This window comes from Moschus berezovskii, chromosome 4 (assembly GCF_049115385.1).
Source record: "Moschus berezovskii isolate FMDL1 chromosome 4, NW_MosBer_1.0, whole genome shotgun sequence".
Lineage (NCBI taxonomy): Eukaryota > Metazoa > Chordata > Mammalia > Artiodactyla > Moschidae > Moschus > Moschus berezovskii.
In genome coordinates this window covers 38,714,945-38,736,479 of record NC_142463.1, presented here as the reverse complement: position 1 = coordinate 38,736,479, position 21,535 = coordinate 38,714,945, and the positions used below count along the sequence as shown (strand labels likewise).

Here is a 21,535-nt window from a genome sequence, read left to right as displayed (position 1 = left end):
AGCTCTGCCCTCAGGTTCAGATCCAGGCTGGCCACTTCTTAGCTTTGTAACCTTGGGCAGCCCACTTACCTCTCTGAGTCTCATGGAATTCTCTCCTGTGACAGATACACACATCTCACCAGGCCTCTGTGAGGATTCAGTAAGAAAAGTAATTCAACAAATATTATTTTCCAGGAATCTCCAAAATGTTGGCTGTGCAAGGCACTAGGAAGCTATGTAAAGGCACTTGGTAATCATTAACAAATGGAAGGGATTATTATAACCATAAAAGAGAAAACACCATATTCCTGTGTGTTACCCAAATAGCATTGCCAAGCAATATGATCCTACTAAAATGCATTTAAATATTATTATATTCCAGACAGCATACTAACCTTTTTTCATCATCATTGAATCCAACAGACAACCCCTGAGCTAGGTGCTACCGTTATCCCCATTGTATAGATAAGGAAACAGAGGTTATGCAACTTTCCAAAGAACTTTGGAAAGTGCCAGAAGCCACATTAGAAGGCAAGCCTATTTAACTCTTGACATAACCAGACTTGGGTCAAATCCTTGTCTCCTATCTCCCAGTATTTGCAAGACTTGAAGATGTAATGTTTACATGCTTTTAGATCATATTTGATGTGATCTCTCTTGGCCCCTGAGTTTCTCCTTTGTTCATTTTAAACAATACTCCATGCTGATGTTACAGAAAGCAATGGCATAGACGTTTTTTGCTCCAGGTGCTTTCCTTTGCCACATGACCAGCCACACAGCATTCCAGGGGCGTCAGTAGTGTTTCCCATTACAGATGGGGAATGGGGGCACAGGCCAGTGAAGGGACTTGTTCAAGGTCCCACTGCTTGTTAGTGATGAAACCAGGATCAGAGACCAGATCTCTCAAATCCCAAGTCAGGGTGTTACCACATTTCTTTTTGGGGAAGTGGAAACGGGATGCTGATAGGCCGAGCATGTTTAGACAAATCTGAAGAAGATAATTCAGATGTATTGAACACAAAACATTTCTAGGGATTTTAGGGAGGATTCGTATGTTTCAACTTATTTAGTAAAGATACTTTGAAGAAATAAAATAGGCCATTAATGCTTAACCATACCTGCCTGGTACATGCCTAGCGCATAGTAGGTACTCAATATATTTTTTTCGGTGAACTAGAAGTTTCTGGCTTTCAGAAGAAACTTTTCTTTATCATTTCTTTTTTTTGGGGGGGGGTGGCGGGGAGGAGTATCCAGGATGTTTTCCAAATCAATACAAAAATTTTTAAATGTGATGCAGGAGTAGGAAAGCATCTGCTTTGTAGGAACCTAGACTGCTACTTATTTGCTAACAAAGTACCAATAATTTTAACTGAGAAAGATGGGCAACAGAGAAGAACATACAACATACAATTTCAGATGGCACCCCACTCCAGTACTCTTGCCTGGAAAATTCCATGGATGGAGGAGGCTGGTGGGCTGCCGTCTATGGGTCGCAGAGTCGGACACGACTGAAGTGACTTAGCAGCAGCAGCAGCAAAAAGTTGTTCCAGTCTTTTACCTCTTCACCATGGCAGGCATTGCTAATAGATTATGGCACAATTTCCTGCTGATCCTGGACAGAGCCTCAAGTCTTCCAACACCTTGTTCCAGGCAACTGATCCATTAGAATTGACATTCATGCTGAAATCTATTTGTCATCTCTGGGAGACTTGAAGGCTTTTTTTCTGTTAAGGGGACCAGAGAACCAATTCAAGTTGTTTGCACATCTCTTGACTTTCTTTAGAGGATAGGAGAAGTCCAATCTTTAAAGCTGTACTTTGGGACCATTCTGATTTAGTTTAAACTTTATGGAAGAATTGTTGGCCTGGTTTATAGAATCTCTGAATGTGTCACTATGTGAGGCTGTGAAAATTCTAACATACCCTTGTAAATAAGCTAGAACCCTATTAGTCCAGAATAACCTCAGAAATCATCTCTTTTTTGGATTCCACCCCACAGCTGTTAATTACAGCATCTCTGAAACAATTCACATATGTTCAAATGTTCAAAGAAACCTCTAGCTCAAAAATATTGTGAAAGAAATTAGAAAAATTCTTTCATCTAAGATGAAGGGATAGTTTGTGTGCATTTTGGAGAAGGAACTGGCAACCCACTTCAATATTCTTGCCTGGAGAATTCCATGGACAGAGGAGCCAGGTGGGCTACAGTCCATGGGATCTCAAAGAGTTGGACACTAATGAGTGATTTTTTTTTAATGTGTATTTCCTAAAATATCCATTTGTAGCATATTGGAAATTTTGAAACAGAACCTTTTTAAACCACAATTGTATTACCTTTGACATGATCCCAAATGTTAAGTTCTCAGAAAATGCCATCATACAATTTACCCCTAGAACTGATGAGCTAACTGATTAAAATTAAATCAAAGTCTTACTTTCTCATCCATGCACATTCTCAAGGAAGACCGTTAAAACAACAGTAAAATCATAGGATGGTTAAACCATGTCTTGATTTCACACTGTGCCATTTTAAATACAATCACTCACAATTCTGAAATTCATAAACATTTCCTGAGCAGTTGTATACCTAGAAAATAATACTTTAATTAAAACTGTTAACCAATGTATGCTGAACTATACACTAAAAGCTTGACTTGGAAGGGCAGCAAAATAAACATATCAATCTAATAAAAGGCAAAGCATTGTAGAGGTTCTTGTCCAAAAAAGGGCCTGAAGAATTAACTGACCCACAGAAGTCAGCATAGGATATCAGAATGATTCCACTCGTAGAGAATGCCACTGTAAGCTGCACCAACGTTGAAACTAAATGAGAAAGATGTGGCCCTGGTGTAGAAGTTTGTGAGGCCAAATATGTATCAGTAATAGTCTTTGAGTGCTTACCTTGTGCTGGGCACTTTTATATGTATTCAGCCCCATAATAATCCTGTGAGATCCATGTCCCATTTTACAGAGGAAGAAACTGAGGTGCAGAGAGGTTATATAACTTGCCCCACGTCAGTAAGCGGCAGAGTAGGGATCTGAACTCAAGTCCACAGTCTTCATCATCATGCTCCACTCCTCTTAATACAGTTCTAGGTTTTTGTTTTGTCCTATTTTAGAAAGAAGAGGAGGGGAGCCATGATATTTTCCTCTGCCTTTAAGCTGGCTGGGATGGAAGGAAATTATTCATAACAAGCTTCTAAAATCATACTAAATAACTGGACAATTTTGGTTTTCACAAGTTTAAATCAAAGCTGAAACTAAGCCACCCAGATGTCATTTTGGAGATTGTATAAGTAGAACCCAGTTTTTAAAACAATCGATTCTGTTTGTTTAACATCCAAAGTAAGGCATGCTGGTAATGCAGGTGATGAGGAGCCTTATGAAATTATTTTAAGGCTGGTTTAAAAAATGTTCAGTCATATTGCAGAAAGAACCACATTAAAAACAACTGATGGTAAAGTCTGGAAGGTCAAATACACAGGTCTGATTGTCCTTGCTTCCCTGTATAATTGCAGATTCACTCCCTGGATTTTTTTTTTTAATTGGAGGCTAATTACTTTACAATATGGTAGTGGTTTTTGCCATACTGCTTTCTTGTCTAACTTACACTTGCTGGAACTTTCTCTTTTATCAAAAACCAATTCATTGATATTTAACTGAATATGGCACTGTGAACTTTTCATAATGAGAATTAACACACACACATACACCCATACACCAGGTGGGTATGGACCTCTACCATAAGAATTGCCTGTTTATGTGGTTGGTTTACATATTATTAAACCACCCATCTGATCTCTAATGGCAACCCTGCTAACACTGTCTGACCCAGTTTGACAATCTGGATAGAAATTGTAGGGTTGGCTGTTCAATGGCTGTGACTTTTAACAGCACTGCTTTTGGGCCTCAAATCAATTCTCTCTGTTTACAGACCATTTCACAGCCCTTTACCTGCAACATCACTTGTGTCAGTCCCATAAATACTTTGGTGTATATAATGCTTGAATTAGCATAATGGTTTAGGCTCTGAGCTCTTAGTCCAAAGAAGGACGAGTCAACATGTTCTCTTCACTTAAGCAATTAAGAGCCATTATGCTGCTTCAGTGGAAATATCATCAAGGTTAAAGACAATCCCAAACAGCCCTCTCACCTTTTTATTCTAAGTCTAATAAATGAGGCATAGAAATTGAAATGTTAGTAAACAGTCCTACTTGCAAGCTCTTTTTGGATCATGCTTAATCAGACCTTCGGACACCAGACGTTTACAACAGATTCAGAAATGTATATATTGGATTGTTCATTTCATGCAAGACAATTGAGTTTGCTGATTTAATTTCAGTCACAATGAACACTGATTTATTTTGCTAGCCTTTTAAAATTTTAGCAACTTTTCATAAAAATTATTTCTATGCTTTTATTATTTTATATGGCAAAAGTTACATTTTTAAAGGTGACGATGTTGTTATTTTAAAACCAAAGGATATTTCCAAGGTCTTTCTATACTTTTTCTTTATAGATTTTTAAAATTAATTTACTGAGGTATAATTCACATATATTAAATTCAACCCTAAGTTGAATTTATACAAATGTATATATTTGTATACATTTTAACAAATGTATACAGTTGTGTGATTCTCAGTGCAATGAAGATACAGAATGTTTCCATAACCTGAAAATGCTCCCTTGTGTCCCTTTGCGGTCAATCTTCTTCCCACATCCCTGGTAAGCAATGATCCGCTTTGATCCCTAGTCTTACCTTTTCTAGAATTTCATACAAATAGAATCAAGTGGTATCTCATCTTTAATGTTTGGCTTCCAATATTTCTTTTTTCTTTTTCCTCTGTATATTCTGTGCTAAGTCAATTCAGTCGTGTCCAACTCTGTATGACCCTATAAATTACAGTCCGCTAGGCTCCTCTGTCCATGAGAGTCTCCAGGCAAGAATACTGGAGTGGGTTGCCATTTCCTCCTCCAGGGGATCTTCCCAATCCAGGGATTGACCCCCCATCTCTTGCATTGGCAGGCGGGTTCTTTACCACTAGCGCCATCTGGGAGCAGTGAGAAGCTAATGCAGGAAATGTAAGTTGAATCCTGGCCTCACCATGTCTAGCTCAATGACCTTGAGCAAGTTATTTAAATTTTCTGGGCCTTAGTTTCCTCTTCTGTAGAATGGAGATAAAACCTCCATGTGGTTCTGTGGGGGGGGGGGGGTAATAAATCAATCTCCACATGTACTTAGGTAAAGCGTCCAGAAAGTGCTCAATAAATGTTAGTTCCTTAGACTGGTCATGCTCTCCAGTCATTTAATTTTTTCGGTAGTTACCTACTGCATGTCTCACTAGGACTGAACCCAGTGACTGAATTCAGGGCACAAGGAGATGTTTTCAGGTTTTGGAAATATTCTGTATCCTGATTGTAATGATAATTACACAACTCTATACATTTGTCAAAACTCATCAAGGTATAACCTTAAAATTGAATTTTACTGTTGAATCCTAGCTTGAAGGATTTTGAGCATTACCTTACTAGCATGTGAAATGAGTATAGTTGTGCAGTAGTTTGAACATTCTTTGGTATTGCCTTTCTTTGGGATTGAAATGAAAATTGACCTTTTCCTGTCCTAGGAACATTGTTGAATTCTCTGAATTTGCTGGCATATTGATAGAAGGTAATTGTGAGAAATAGACTCACATACATAGAAAACAAACATGTTTACCAAAAAGGAAAGAGTGGTGGGGAAGGGATTAATTAGGAGTTTGGGATTAGCAGATACAAACTACTATATATAAAATAGATCAACAATGAGGTCCTACTGTTAGCATAGGGAACTATATTCAATATCATGTGATAAACTATAATGGAAAAGAATATGAAAAAGAATATATATATGTATGTATATATTTATATATACATATAACTGAATCACTCTGCTATACACCAGAAACTAACACAACATTGTAAATCAACTATGCTTCAATTAAGAAAGAAAGATATGGTGCGATTAGTTAGAAAAAATAGTGTAAGAGAGAGCCTTGCGTGTGTGTCTGTGTGTATGTAAAAGAGAGAAAATACAGTTAAGTGACATTGTATTATCCGTCTTGAACTAACAGCTTCAAAATACCATACATAAAGAAAACATGAAAGAAAATCTGAGCTCATAAACAGTGTATTGAAGCATCACTGGCTTTGGGATGCCTTCCCCAACTCCCACAGCATCCCATCCCGAGTTCGGTGTTCCTTCCTCGTGTTCTGAGGTTATTCATCCCTACCTCTTTCACACCAGTTATCACACTGCATTTCAGTTACTGGTCTATGTGCCTGGTGTTCATCCTATGAACATCCTATGTGCCTGGTGTTTAAAAGACTGTGCAGTCCTTGAAGAGAAGGACTTTTTCTTTGTGTCTTTATATCCCTGTACCCTGAGCAACCCTCAGTAGGAGTTCAATAAATGTTCAATGAAAAAATAAGATCTTAATCACATTACCTCCATTTATAACATTACAGAAAAACATTTATCCCAAGATTTCTTTTAATAGTGATTTGGGTCCAACGTATATGAGAATCTGAAGTGATAAGAGAGCCACTGCTTCTAATAAGAAGTAATAAGAGGCCTGAAAAAATGATCACCAAAGAGAAGATAAGAAATATAGTGGGAGGAGAGGGCATAGTGAAGAGAAGTGTGTTGAGTCCTCCACTCCCTGAATCCCTGGTTTGGGCAAACTGTGCCACAGGAGTTCTGAGCCCAGATTTCAGACCTGCCAAACCATGACCTTGGGCTTGTTACTTAAACTTTACCTGAGTTTTAGTTCACCTGTGACTCTGCTTATCATTGGTACAATGTGTGTGTGTGTGTGTGTGTGTGTGTGTGTGCTCAGTCATGTCTGCCTCTTTGCGACTCCATGGGGCTTTAGCCCACCAGGCTCCTCTGTCCATGGAATTTTCTAGGCAAGAATGCTGGAGCAGGTTGCCATTTCCTACTCCAGGGAATCTTTCCAACCCAGAAAGCAAACCTGCATCTCTTGGGTCTTCTGTATTAGCAGGCAGATTCTTTACCACGGGGACACCCGGGAAGCCCATCTGTACAATATAGAAAATAGTATTATATGTCCTTCACAGGGTGTCTGTGGAATTGAATGAGATAATACATATAAAATGCCAGCACAGTGCCTGGCACACTGTGAGCAGTCACAAAATGTTAATCGTCTAGCATTTTTCAAGATTTCAACTCTGGAATTAAACAGATTAGATTTGAATTTCAAATCATTCCAATTCAGGCACCCATTATCTGTGTGAACTGTGACAAGCTACTACTTTTTTTCTTTTTTGGCCACACCACACAGCTTGTGAGATCTTAGAGATCTTAGTTCGCCAGCCCGGGATTGAACCCAGGTCCTTGGCAGTGAGAGCAAAGAGTCCTAACCAGTGTACCATCAGGGAATTCCCTTGACAAACTACTTATAACCTGAGGTTCCCAAACTGAAAAATGAGGATAGTAACAATATTCTGCCAGAGGGTTATTTTGAGGATTGAAGTGAAGTGAAGTCGCTCAGTTGTGTCTGACTGTTTCCCTTTTGAGGATTAAATGAGATAAATAGCTTGCATCCTGACTGGCATGTGAAGTGAAGTGCAAGTCACTCAGTCGTGTCTCTTTTCAACCCCATGGACTATACAGTCCATGGAATTCTTTAGGCCAGAATACTGGAGTTGTTAGCCATTCCCTTCTCCAGGGGATCTTCCCAACCCAGGAATTGAACCCAGGTCTCCCGCATTGCAGGTGGATTCTTTACCAGCTGAGTCACAAGGGAAGCCTATAGTAAATGCTCAATAAAGATTCGTAATAATCCTAGCCCAGCAGCATTTAACTCTACTGTAACCACAGGAGCCCTACCTTCAGCAAGGAAGGTTTTGAGGTCCAATGGCCTGGGTTTTATTTTTCTGCTTCCAGTTATGTTGAGATATAACTGACATACAGCAGTGTGTAAGTTTTAAGGCATGCAGCATAATTTTACTTACACACATCATGAAATGACTACCAGACATTTGGTGAACATCTATAATCTCATAAAGATGCAAAATTAAAGAAACAGAAAAATAATTTTGTTCCTTGTGACAACTGAGAATTTACTCTCTTAACAACTTTCATACACAGCATACAGCAGTGCTAATTTTATTTATCCCATTGTACATTACATTCCTAATACCTGCTTATCTGGAAGTTTGTACATTTTGACTGGCTGCATCCAATTCTCCTACCCCCATACTCTGCCTCTGGGAACCACAAATCTGATCTCTCTTTCTCTGTGTGTTTGTTTGTTTTTGAAGTATAGTTGACCTACAACACTATTTTAGTTCATGTTACACAACAGAGTGATTCAGTATTTCTATACATTTCAAAACGATCACCACAATCTAGTTACCATCCCTTTCCATGTAAAGATACAGTGTAATTACTGACTATATTTCTCACACTATACACTTCATACCCAAGACTAAGTGACTGGGGATCTTAATTTGGCTTTGCCAATATCCCAATTGTATACAATGCACCTAGCCTTCCTAAATCTGCTTTCACCTGTAACATGGAAATAATCCTCACTTTACTGTTTTGTTGGGAAGATTAAATGAGACCTGATGCATTTAGGTGCCAGATGGATATGTGTTCTTTTGAATAAATTTTAGTTTCCAATCCACTGTATTCTCCCAGTCAGCCACACTTGCCCTTTTCTTTCTACTTATCCAGGCATCTTGTACCCTTCAAGACACACCTACAAACCCCACCTCATTCTGGAAGCTTCTCATGTTGACCCACCCTGATCTCACAAAGGTCTCATGTACTGTTTTTATTTTGCTGATTCTGTAAACTAGTCTTGTCTCTCCAACTGGACCAATTAAACTGAGTCATAGAACCCTCTGATAATCAGATATTTCTTTGACTCTTCCCTCAAAGATATTCACATATATATGGAATAGAAAGGGAATAAAGAGAAAGCATACACAATTATTGAAGTAGGGAGAAAATATAGATAGAATTTGGAGTATAACTAGACATCAGTTTTAGAGTAAAAGAGATAAGCCCTTCATCCAAAACAGAAGAATAGCAATATTGTGTTGGCCAAAAAGTTTGTTCAGGTTTTTCCATAAGATGATATATAAAACCCGAACAAACTTTTTGGCCAAAAAGAATGCTCAAACTACCACACAACTGCACTCATCTCACACGCTAGTAAAGTCATGCTCAAAATTCTCCAAGCCAGGTTTCAGCAATATGTGAACTGTGAACTTCCAGATGTTCAAGCTGGTTTTAGAAAAGGCAGAGGAACCAGAGATCAAATTGCCAACATCTTCTGGATCATCGAAAAAGCATGAGAGTTCCAGAAAAACATCTATTTCTGCTTCATTGACTATGCCAAAGCCTTTGACTGTGTGGATCACAATAAACTGTGGAAAATTCTGAAAGAGATGGGAATCCCAGACCACCTGACCTGCCTCTTGAGAAAACTGTATGCAGGTCAGGAAGCAACAGTTAGAACTGGACATGGAACAACAGACTGGTTCCAAATCCGGAAAGGAGTACATCAAGGCTGTATATTTTCACCCTGCTTATTTAACTTACATGCAGAGCACATTATGAGAAATGCTGGGCCGAAGCACAAGCTGGAATCAAGATTGCCGGGAGAAATATCAATAACTTCAGATATGCAGATGACACACCCTAAGGCAGAAAGTGAAGAGGCACTAAAAAGCCTCTGGATGAAAGTGAAAGAGGAGAGTGAAAAAGTTGGCTTAAAGCTCAACATTCAGAAAACTAAGATCATGGCATCTGGCTTAAAGCTCAACATTCAGAAAACTAAGATCATGGCATCTGGTCACTTCATGGGAAATAGAAGGAGAAACAGTGGAAACAGTGTCAGCCTTTATTTTGGGGGGCTCCAAAATCACTGTGAATGCTGATTGCACCCATGAAATTAAAAGACGCTTGCTTCCTGGAAGGAAAGGTATGAACAATCTAGATAGCATATTACAAAGCAGAGACATTACTTTGCCAACAAAGATCTGTCTAGTCAAGGCTATGGTTTTTCCAGTGGTCATATATGGATGTGAGAGTTGGACTGTGAAGAAAGCTGAGCATAGAAGAATTGATGCTTTTGAACTGTGGTGTTGGAGAAGACTATTGAGAGTCCCTTGGACTGCAAAGAGATCCAACCAGTCCATCCTAAAGGAGAGCAGTCCTGATTGTTCATTGCAAGGACTGATGTTGAAGCTGAAACTCCAATACTTTGGCCACTTCATGTGAAGAGCTGACTCATTTGAAAAGACCCTGATGCTGGGAAAGATTGAGGGCAGGAGGAGAAGGGGATGACAGAGGATGAGATGGTTGGATGGCATCACTGACTCAATGGACATGAGTTTCAGTGAACTCCGGGAGTTGGTGATGGACAGGGAGGCCTGGTGTACTGTGGTTCATGGGGTCGCAAAGAGTTGGACATGACTGAGCGACTGAACTGAACTGAACTGAATATTTTGTGCCTAATGTGGAAGATCCTCAATTTTCTCCAAGGATTAGAGTGCAACAGTAAGAGTAAACAAAGAGGACACAGTTGGGTATGTAGGAGAAGACGGGGTGGAGCAAGCACGGTGAGCCCTGCCGAAAAATAAATAATGGGACACGGAACACCAGAAACATCTACATATTTTCCATAAATATAAAAATAGACAGTGCCTATATTGTTTAGAGCATAATCCAGAATGTATACCTATTTACTGGCTCTCTGAAATATAAAAAATATTTTCTTACTCAGTAAAGTTAACCCTACAGATGGTATTGTGACAAAAAGAGAATATTAAAGTAATTTTAAAGTAAAAAAAAAACATGAAAGTTTGCAGATAATTCCAAGGTGCTATTAACCCCTGAAACCTCTGAAACAGATTATGATCTTCCTGAGGGCAGTGACTGTGTGACCCTCTTTTTATGTGGGGCTGAGTCTGAGTAAAGACTGGATGATGGACTGACTCATATTCTAGCTCAGAAGATAAGTGGTGGCAAACCCTTCCGGAAATGGGCAGGTACTGACGAGGGCGCAGGAGGGTGGTCTTGAGTGCAGCATCTCAGTCTAACTTTTCCAAAGCAAAGCAACTTGAAATCTAAGGATAATACACAAGCCTTGGAGCAGTAAATAGAAAGATGTGCACGGAACGATGAGAATATTCCATTCCTACCCCATAGATGTGTCCAGGCCACGGAAGCCAAAACCGTCCCTGGTCTCCTCTTGTTTTCAGACCTAGGTCATAACTTTTCCCTGGGCTTTGCAGCCTCTCATTTCCCCTTTTGGGCTGGATGCTTGGTCTGACATTTTTTTTTTTCCTGGTTATTGGCCTTGGGTTTCTGATTACAAAGTTTGCTCGTCTCTGCTCATGTAAAAATGTTTGATTTTGGTTTTCCGGTCTGTCATCCTTGATCTGATAAAAGAAGTGCCACGTATGGGGCAGAAGCAGAAAGTGCCTGACCTGAATCGCAGCCACGGCTCTGAATGACTGGTTGTGCGGCCTTGGGTAAATTACCTGTCTTTGCGGTCTTGGTTTCCTTCTTCATCACCTTGGGCCATCTCTCCCAGCCCCAGCCCACCACGATCCCAAGATACTGCCAGGATTCATGGTTGGGACTAAAGAATTGTCTAAAAGCTTTCCTACTGGGCACAACCAATGCATGGAGCATGGCTAGAGGATAGGTTTTAATGGTTCAGTTACTAGATTAAGTGAAAGTTGCCACATGAACCATCCAAAGTTTTCCGTAGCATCCTATAGAACACGCTCAACTCTAGACAACAATGAATATAAGCTTTAGTTCTTTGATGATTCAAAAAACTTATCGCTCTTATATCCACTGTTCAAAGCTACAAAAGAAAAATGCAGTTTTTCATGCTTTCAGATTGAGGTGATTTGGAAAAATGGGAATAGGTTATCTGTTGTACCTTTTCCTATAACGCTTGTATACCATCGCTAATAAAGAAAGTAAATGGCCTAGTAAAGAGCTTTCTTGCTATGATGAGTGTTCTTTTGGTAGAAAATGATCATCCAAACATCCTAACATTCTGATATTCTAGTAACAACATCTGCCTCCAACAAAAACTGGAAGCATGTGAATAGCCAGTTTCTAATTTTATTCGGCCTATTCAGAGTATGCAAGAGGAAAAAAAATGATAAATAGCCAGAGAGATTTTCTTGACATCGTGCTTAACTAAAATTTCAAAATAAATCAGTAGGGTTCATTTTTAAAAACCTACAAACTAAATTACCATTGGGTCATATTGTTCTGCTCCTAACTGGGTTTCTGAGGGACTAGTCGTGAGACACAGTGAGATCTGAAAATGGGCCACAGTACTAAAACACTGCAGTTTGGTTTGATTTAGTCTAACTCTTGTGTAATAACTTTCTTTGAAGTGTGGGTTGAGGAGCAGGTTAGAAGCCCGAGGCCACAAGCTCATCTTCTTCTTGTTACAACTCAGATGCCCTGAAGTCCCTGCACGATATATCAGAGGCTGGGTACTGGAGTCCCCAGCTGATCAAGACTGGAACCCTCATTCCCTGCACAGCAGAGCGACTGAGAGACACACAGCAACATGGTTATGTTTTCTTGGGAAAGTCAATCACTACATGGACACGGGTGGGTCATTGAGGAACCTTTGAGACAGAGGAAGCCTGACATTGCTCTCAAAGGTAAGGGAAGAGGTTAAAAAACCATCCACTTGGTAGAAAGATGGATAGTGTCCCTGACCTGGGGAAAGGCTGGACTCATTTCTGGTTAGCTGGCTGACCTCCCACCTTCTTCAGCTTTGAGGATTATTTCTCTGCGGATCCTCTGACCCAAACAAACCTCAAGGCAAGTCCCCTGCTCCTCTCCCTTGTGACTTTTTCATCAGCAAAGTGAGGAGGTTGGACCAAGTGATCTCTGAGACCCCATCTACTCTAAAGTTTGAAGGTTCTGATCCTGTGACAGTTTTGTAGCTCCCAAGGGACTAGCTGCCTTCCTAAGTCACTTCAGTCGCGTCTGACTCTTTGAGACACTGTGGACCGTAGCCAGGCAGTCTCCTCTGTCCATGAGATTCCCCAGGCAAGCATACTGGAGTGAGTTGTCACGTCCTTCTCCAGGGGATCTTCCTGACCCAGGGACTGAACCCACATCTCTTATGTCTCCTGCATTGGCAAGCAGATTCTTTACCACTAGTGCCCCCTGGGAAGCCCCCTTCCTCCCAGTGCCACTGAAGTTGCTCAGTCGTGTCCGACTCTTTGTGATCCCATGGACTGTAGCCTATCAGGCTCCTCTATCCATGGAATTTTCCAGGCAAGAGTACTGGAGTGGGTTGCCATTTCCTTTTCCAGGGGGTCTTCCCAACCCGGGGATAGAACCCAGGTCTCCTGAATTGCAGGCACTTTACCGCCTGAGCCACCAGGGAAGCCCCCTTTCCTCCCACTGGTAACATATTTTCCAGCAGCCTGAGTTAGAACCTTATAGCTTGTTTGAACCATGGACAATTCTAGTGTAATAATAGTACCTGCATAATTCCTTAAAACTTGTAAAATACATAGAATGTTCCATTTGGTCCTTAAGAAATCCTTTGAGGGAATAAAGGGTATTATCCTCCTCATTTTGTAGAGAGGGGAGGCTATGCTAAAGGAGGTTAAGTCACAACTGCTGAGGTGTAAAAGGTTCTACAGACAGGGCCAAACATCCAAATGCAAGTTCCTTAGGTCCAATGAAGCACACGTATTCAATAAAAGACATGGGAGAAGTCTCACAAAAGGGAGTAGTAATTCTGGGAATCTGCCTCAGAATTTGGCCAATGAGAGCCATCAGGGCAAACCCCACCTGTGTGAAGAGGCAAAACTCCAAAAAGAGTACAGAGGTTAGAGCTGGTCTTCACTTCCAGGACAGACTCTTGGCCTAACTCTAGGCGACAAAGGTTGTTCTTCAGCTCCTTATGCAGGACTTTGAAAGGGGAGAACCGAGGAGGGGTGTGCGGAATTTGTTTTCTGTAGCTAGAGGTAGAGGCCCTGGTGCAGGACTGGGGGCAAGTGACAATTTTGGATGATATGCTCTGGGCACTGAGCTCCAATTCTGTGCCAAGCCCTCATCAGAGCTGATGACTGTTTCTCTCCACCTGTATTGTCTTTTGTCTCAGCCTGGAAAGAATCTTGGGGTGAGTTGGTTCAGTTCAGTTGCTCAGTCGTGTCCGACTCTTTGTGGTCCCATGGACTGCAGCACGCCAGGCCTCCCTTTCCATCACCAACTGCTGGAGTTTACTCAAACTCATGTCCTTTGAGTCGGTGATGCCATCCCACCATCTCATCCTCTGTCATCCCCTTCTTCTCCCGCCTTCAATCTTTCTCAGCATCAGGGTCTTTTCAAATTAGTCAGTTCTTTGCATCAGGTGGCCAAAGGGGTGAGTTAGGGAGTCTGTAAAAGAACATAAATGTAGGGCAAAATAAATAAGGTCTGTAACACAGATGGGGTATTAGAACATGTACACACACGTACACAAGGTATGCCTTCCTCTGTGGCATATAATTAAAGGAGTGCGATCCTTGGGGGTCTTCCCAGTCTGATTGCAGGGCCTGCTGGAACAGGGGAAGGACTAGGATGACTAGAAGCAAAAGGAATGATAACAGTGTCACCAACAATGTGGGGGTGAGCAGTGCACAGGGGAGTGACAAACTCCAAAGACACACCCAAGTCGGCTATTCTCACCAGGAGTGACAGCAGGGTAGTGGCGCAACAACAGAGGCTCAGGGGCAACAGGTGGGGGTCTCATCAGCTGCTGCAGCAGAACAAACCATCAATTAAAGTTGCAGAGCTGATCTGGAATCAGGAAAAGGTCGAGACAAGAAAGGAATATAAACCCTTGAAGATGAGGAGAGGATGGAGTTAAGAGATTAACCTCCAGGAACACTTGTCAAACTAAAAGCATGGTTAATAGATTGTCTTGAGTCTTGAACCAGTAAACATCCATCACAGACAAACTCTGGGGCTACAAACCCAAGAAGGAGAAATTTCACAGGAATGTATTCTCAAAAGTCCGGCATATAAGTTCTCAAAATCATTTGAACTGGGAATTCCCTGATGGTCCAGTGGCTAAGACTTTGCACTCCCAATTTAGGGAGCCTGGGTTCAATCCCTGGTCAGGGAACTAGATCTCACATGCTGCAACAAAGATCCTGTGTGCTGCAACAAATAAATAAAAAGAAATATTAAAAAAAAAAAAATCAGAACCGGAAGCAGCCTGCTGATCTCTTCCCTTCTGTGGCCATCGCTGAAGCGCCGGCGGCCAAAATGAAGTTCAATCCCTTTGTGACTTCTGACCGAAGCAAGAATCGAAAAAGGCATTTCAATGCGCCTTCCCACATTCGCAGGAAAATTATGTCTTCTCCTCTTTCTAAAGAGCTAAGACAGAAGTACAACGTTCGATCCATGCCCATCCGAAAGGATGATGAAGTTCAGGTTGTATGAGGGCACTACAAAGGGCAGCAAATTGGCAAAGTAGTCCAGGTTTACAGGAAGAAATACGTCATCTACATTGAACCAGTGCAGCCGGAGAAGGCTAATGGTACAACTGTCCATGTGGGCATTCACCCCAGCAAGGTGGTTATCACCAGACTAAAACTGGACAAAGACCGCAAAAAGATCCTCGAACGTAAAGCCAAATCTCGCCAAGTAGGAAAGGAAAAGGGCAAATATAAGGAAGAAACAATTGAGAAGATGCAAGAATAAAGTCATCTTGTCTACAGCTTTCATTAAAAACTGTTAAAATGAAAAAAAAAAATCAGTTGAACTGAATAGGATTGACAGGGTAAGAAAGACTTACCTTGGGGGTTTGGGTGGCCAGAAACTCAGCAGGTGCTAATGATTTGGCTGCTAAAACACCTGTGAACCTCAGGCTACCTAATGAAAATACATGTCCAGACCACCGGGCTCTTATGGATAGTATAGTAGCCCTTGGTATATGCAGGGGGTTGACTCTAGAAACCCTCACGGATACTATAATCTGTTCATGCTCAAATCCCTCATATAAAATAGTGTGGTACAGTTGGCCCTCCACTTTGTAGGAATAGGCGCCCTGAATGAAGACAGGTTGTTGGTGCTGCTTCTGATAGGAGCACTGATATTTCACACTTGTTTCCAGACACACAAACAAGATAAAAGGAGTCCAGAAACCATGTCCCACAAAGAAATTAAAGTCATGTTTAATTTCTGAGTAAGACTTCTTCTTGAAAAAGAAACACACTTGTGTGGCATTATATAATCAGACCCAAAGATTAGAGGGCCAGCTGGTGACTCAGACAGTAAAGAATCTGCCTGCAGTGCAGAAGACCTGGGTTTCATCCCTGGGTCAGGAAGCTACCCTGGAGAAGGAAATGGCAATCCATTCCAGTATTCTTGCCTGGAGAATTCCATGGACAGAGGAGCCTGGTGAGCTACCATCCACGGGGTCACAAAGAGTCAGACACGACTGAGCAACTAACACACTTTCAGCTCAGTATAAACAGAACTTACTTTTTTTTAAAAAAAAATACTTTTATTTATTTGGTAAATTTTATTAGAAAACTGAAATTTACCATGTGTTTATATCACTCACTGAGTACATGGCATTTAAAAACAACATCATAACAGAAACTTTCTAATAGAACTGTTCAAAGATAAAAAGTGCTGCCTTAAGGAGTAGCAAAATCCTCATCTCTCAAAGTGGATTTCAAACTGAGGCTGGATAATCTTGTGTCCAGGATCCTTAATGCAAGAAACTGTTCTTGCATTAAGTAGAAGCTTCAACTAAATGAGACTCCCCGTAGCTTTCAGAGACCAGGTTAGGGTCCTTGGCCTTGGAAACCTACCATTCAGTTCTGGGTATGAAACCCCAGAGGAACCCAGCTCTTCCATGGATCTGTGGGGTGCAGAGGCCTGCCATAGCTTCATCCTCAGAATGCACCTTCTCAGCAAATGGTGAGGCTGTAGCTTATTTAGAATCAGTCCAGCAATCCCACTTCTGGGAATAAACAAAACTATAATTTAAAAAGATACATGCACCTCTATGTTCATTGCAGCAGTATTCACAATAGCCAAGAGATGAAAACAATCTAAATGTCCACTGACAGAGGAGTGGATAAAGAAGTTGTGGTATGTATATGTGTGTGTGTGTGTTTATATAAAAATAAATATATATATAATGGAATACTACTCAGCCATGAAAAGCACAAAATAATGCCATTTGCAGCAACATGGATGTAATTAGAGATTATCATATTAAGTAAATCAAAAAGATAAAGACAAATACCACATGATATCACTTATATGTGGAATCTAAAATACGGCACAAATGAACCTATCTATAAAACCAGGAACAGACTCAGACATAGAGAACAGACTTGTGGTTGCCAAGGGCAATGGGGGAAGTAAGACAGATGGACTGAGAGTTTGGGGTAGATACAAACTATTATATATAGAATGAATAAGCAATGAGGTTCTACTGTATAGCACAGGGAACTATATTCAACATCCTGTGATAAACCATATTGGAAAAGAATATAAAAAAGAATGTACAGATATGTATAACTGGGTCACTTTGCTATACAGCAGAGATTGAAACAACATTGTAAATAAAATATACTTCAGTTAAAAATAAAAATATTTAGAATCTGGGGATAAGAAATGTATTTTTATGAAGCACATAGATGTTTTTCATCCTCATGTCCCCTAAGTGTGATCAATCAGATTTGTTTTTCCTAAGTCTCAAAAGCCCTTTCTTCTTCTCCATTCCCCAGTAACACTGCTTTAGTTCAGGCCATCATCAGCTTACCCTAGGGCTTTTTCAATAGCTTCCTAAGTAGACTCCTTCCCTCCACTCTTATCTTCTTCGGTACACCATCTGTAGAGCAAGCAGAGTAGCTTTTAGAACTTGGCTTCTCTTTTGAATAGCTCCCCCACTGACCACATGGGAGCTCTTAATGTTGCAATGGAAGGCCCTGCAGCCTCATGTTCTGTGACTTCCCACACATGGCAGCACCCCCTACACACCACACACACACACACCCCTTGTGCTTCAGTGATGCCAAACAGATTGTGATTTTCTGGTACCTAAGGCTGTTACATATCTTTGTGCCTTGGCGTGCTGTTCCCTCTCTCTGAAATGCCTCCTTCCTCTCCAGCCCCCACCTCTCTGACTATAATAATTCATGTTTACATTGTTTTGTACATAAAAGCTTTGCTTAGGCACAACCGTTAAGAAGCCTTCTTTCAATCTTCTCTCCAACTCTCACCATCTCCCAAAGTTAATCATCCCTTCCTATTTGCTACCTCTGCACCTCTGCATATGGTTTTCTTACAGCATTTATTACACTGTGTTGAAATATAATTATTTATGTGTTTGTCTTCTCTATTGTTCTTGGGTTCCTCAAAGGCAGAACCAAGTAATACTCATCTACAAATCCCTAAAACTTAGCACAGTAAGCAAATCTCCGTATGTGTTGAACTGACATGGCAAAGGGATCTTCATGAACATGTGTATCATTTGCTATGATATTGGGCTTTGTATTATCATACACATGGGCACCAAGTTCTACAATGAAAAACAAAGTGAAACTATTGAAATTGCCCTGTAATTTTAAATTAAATGAAAAAGACCCAGGACTAAGAACAAAGCCTTAGAATGAAAGAAGGGGAAATTCTAACCTGTAAATTTCTGGTATCCTTATTGCTTTTGTCTTGAAAAGATTTAATTAGGAAACTGGTCCCAAAGAACACTGAATTTCTAGTCCTGGCCTTCTAAAGAGGATATTCTCAATTCGAAGCTGAACCACTCATTTAATTAAACTATACCAAGGGTATACAAAGCAGGATGCTAAGCACTGGGATATTTCAAAAGGGATATTTTAACGCTAAAGGGAAATAATAAAAGAGCATATTGTACAGAGTTTTAGAATCATTAATATGTATAAGTAGCTTCCTTGCTTATAGTTATCCTATACTATGCACCATGACAACTTTTAAAATAATAGTTAATATGTACTGAGTGCTCATTATGTGCTAGGAACTACTCTAAGCACTTTGTTCACTCATTCAACAAATATCTGTTGAGGTCTAATATGTTAGAGGCACTGTTCTAGGTACTAGGAATCCAACAGTAAACAAAACATGCTCTCTAGGAATTGCCATTCTATAAGGAAAGACACAATAGACAGACAAATAAAATATATGGAATGACAGCTAATGATAAGTGCTGTGGAGAAAGATAAAACAGAGAACAGAAATAGGAAGAGCTTGATGTGGATGTGGGGATAGGAGGGTGTCAGTCTTCAATGAGGTGATCAGAGAAGATACTGGCAACAAGTTTATATGCATGTGAAATTTTCTCAGTCGTGTCCAACTCTTCGCGACCCCACAGACTGTAGCCTGCCAAGCTCCTCTGTCTATGGAATTCTCCAGGCAAGAATACTGGAGTGGGGAGCCATTCCCTTCTCCAGGGGATCTTCCCAACCCTGGAGATGGCAGGATTTGTTGATGGAATTGACACAAGGCATGAGAAAGTGAAAGAGAGGAGTCAAGGATAACTTCCTGGGTTTTGGCCTGAGCAAGTGAGCAGCTCGAACTGCTGTTTATTGAGACAGAAGACTGTGAAGAACACAGCTTGTTTGGTCGGGGATGTGGGGAGCCTGGGGGTGGGAAGGAAAGATCAGATCAGGTCAAACGTATATTACTGATATATTTGAGATGCCCACTAGATATGCAGCTGGAGAATGTAAGACAACTTGTGAAGGGGAGAGGCTCAAGCTGGAGTTATACATTTGGGAATAGCCACCATATAATTATTTAGAGTCACGAACCTGGAGGAAATAATCACGGAGAGAAGAAACAAAGACTAAGGACTGAGTTCTAGGGCACCCCAACACTTACAGATTAAAGAGGAGGACGGACTTTAGAAGGAGCAGTGAAGGAGGAGGAAAACCAATACGACAGAGGTCAGCCTCTGAAAGCCTCACGCAAATATGTAATCAGAAATTATCCCTAAGCACCCTTTTCTCATCTCCCTTAAACCCCAAATTCCCCACAATTCCCAGTTAAAGTAACTGTTTTGTTGTTGTTGTAATCAAAATAGAAGACATCTTGCAACTGATGGACCACACCACTTGGAGTAATATTCAGTTCTGCCTTCACTCCAGGTCACAGCCAAGTCCTGCCTCAGTGTCGCCGTCTGAGTTAAATGATGACTAGCAACAGATTGAGATGTGAATTCAGGCATTAGAGATGCTGTGTAGACTCAGAACAAAAGAAGTGTTAGGATCTGGCTATCTTATACACCATGAACCCATAGCCAAGCCAGCTTCGGTCAAGGCACATTCCCATGTTCTCCTGCTCTGCACAGACGCACCAAGGTGCCATTTTGCCCTGCCAAAATAACTCTTGCTGGATAATTCTCCTCACTGTCTCACCAGGCCAAACATCTGATTTTCAGGAGAAAACAAAACCTATCATTCTATCATTGCAAAATTTAAGTATACGCAATTGTTCGTTATTTCTTTTTAACCAGCATGGATGGAGGCAGGAGTGGACAGAAAGCAAAAAAAAAAAAAAGTCCTAATGATATAGCTACCACATAATTTTTCCACACAGATCCAAGCCTGGTTCTTATAAACTGAAAGGGAAATTTGAACAGCAAAAAAAAGGGGTTCTAATCAGAAGATTGTGAATATAAGACTAAGCTTCCCCTTGACTGGGCCTTTTCTTAAGTAAAAAGGCTTAGAACAGTTTATGGAACTTTTCAAAATAATATTTTATAAGCATTTTGACCCTTTTAAAATCCCACATAGCCCTTGAATACATGAGCAAACAGGTTGGTTGGTTTTACGTGTGTCCATAACTGGCAGGAAAGATGATGTATTTAGCCATATCCACCACCACAAAGGTTGGTTCCCCCATACACCTCTCTAGCAGTGCATGGATGAAAATGTGGCTTTTTATTTTTTTGCAGCCGAGAAGCTGATACATAATCCTGTTACTATCCTAGGCACCTATTAAATATGATTGAAGCAACGCCCATTGGAAGTCTTAAAACCTTAACCACCAGTTTTACTTCTAAAATAAAGTAAACTGCCAAAAGTTCTGATAAAAGTGACAATTTATTTTTTAAGTAGTACAACTGGAATTTTCCTATAGCTGTAGACAAAGGAATTCTTACTCAGATAAGTAGAAGAGCACCAATAAATTTAAGGTAGCTTATGCAAGTTAGGCACTAATGAATGTCATCTTCTGTTTTGTCATGAAAAAAGATCTTTCTGCTGCTAAAGGAGACTGATTTAGATTATGAATAGCTGTAGTGATTTGCAAAAATGGCTCCAGAGAGATAGAATGAGACTCCATATACTCATGGCACTTGAGGTTTCTGCCCTTTTTGTTGAAAATTAATTTGTCCTGTGGGTTATTGGATTCTAGCTCAGCCAATGTATATTGCTCAGTCATCACAAATTTACTTAAAATTTAGTGTAGCTGAAGTTCATTCAACAAGACAAAAGTC

At 40.5% G+C, this 21,535-nt stretch overlaps 1 long non-coding RNA gene and 1 pseudogene across 4 annotated transcripts in view; both read left to right on the top strand.

The window, feature by feature from the left end:
• Positions 1–21,535, top strand: part of LOC148778036 (uncharacterized) — a 139,614-nt gene that overhangs the window by 106,152 nt on the left and 11,927 nt on the right. The window lies entirely within an intron of this gene.
• LOC129540667 (large ribosomal subunit protein uL24 pseudogene) lies at positions 15,247–15,802 on the top strand (annotated as a pseudogene).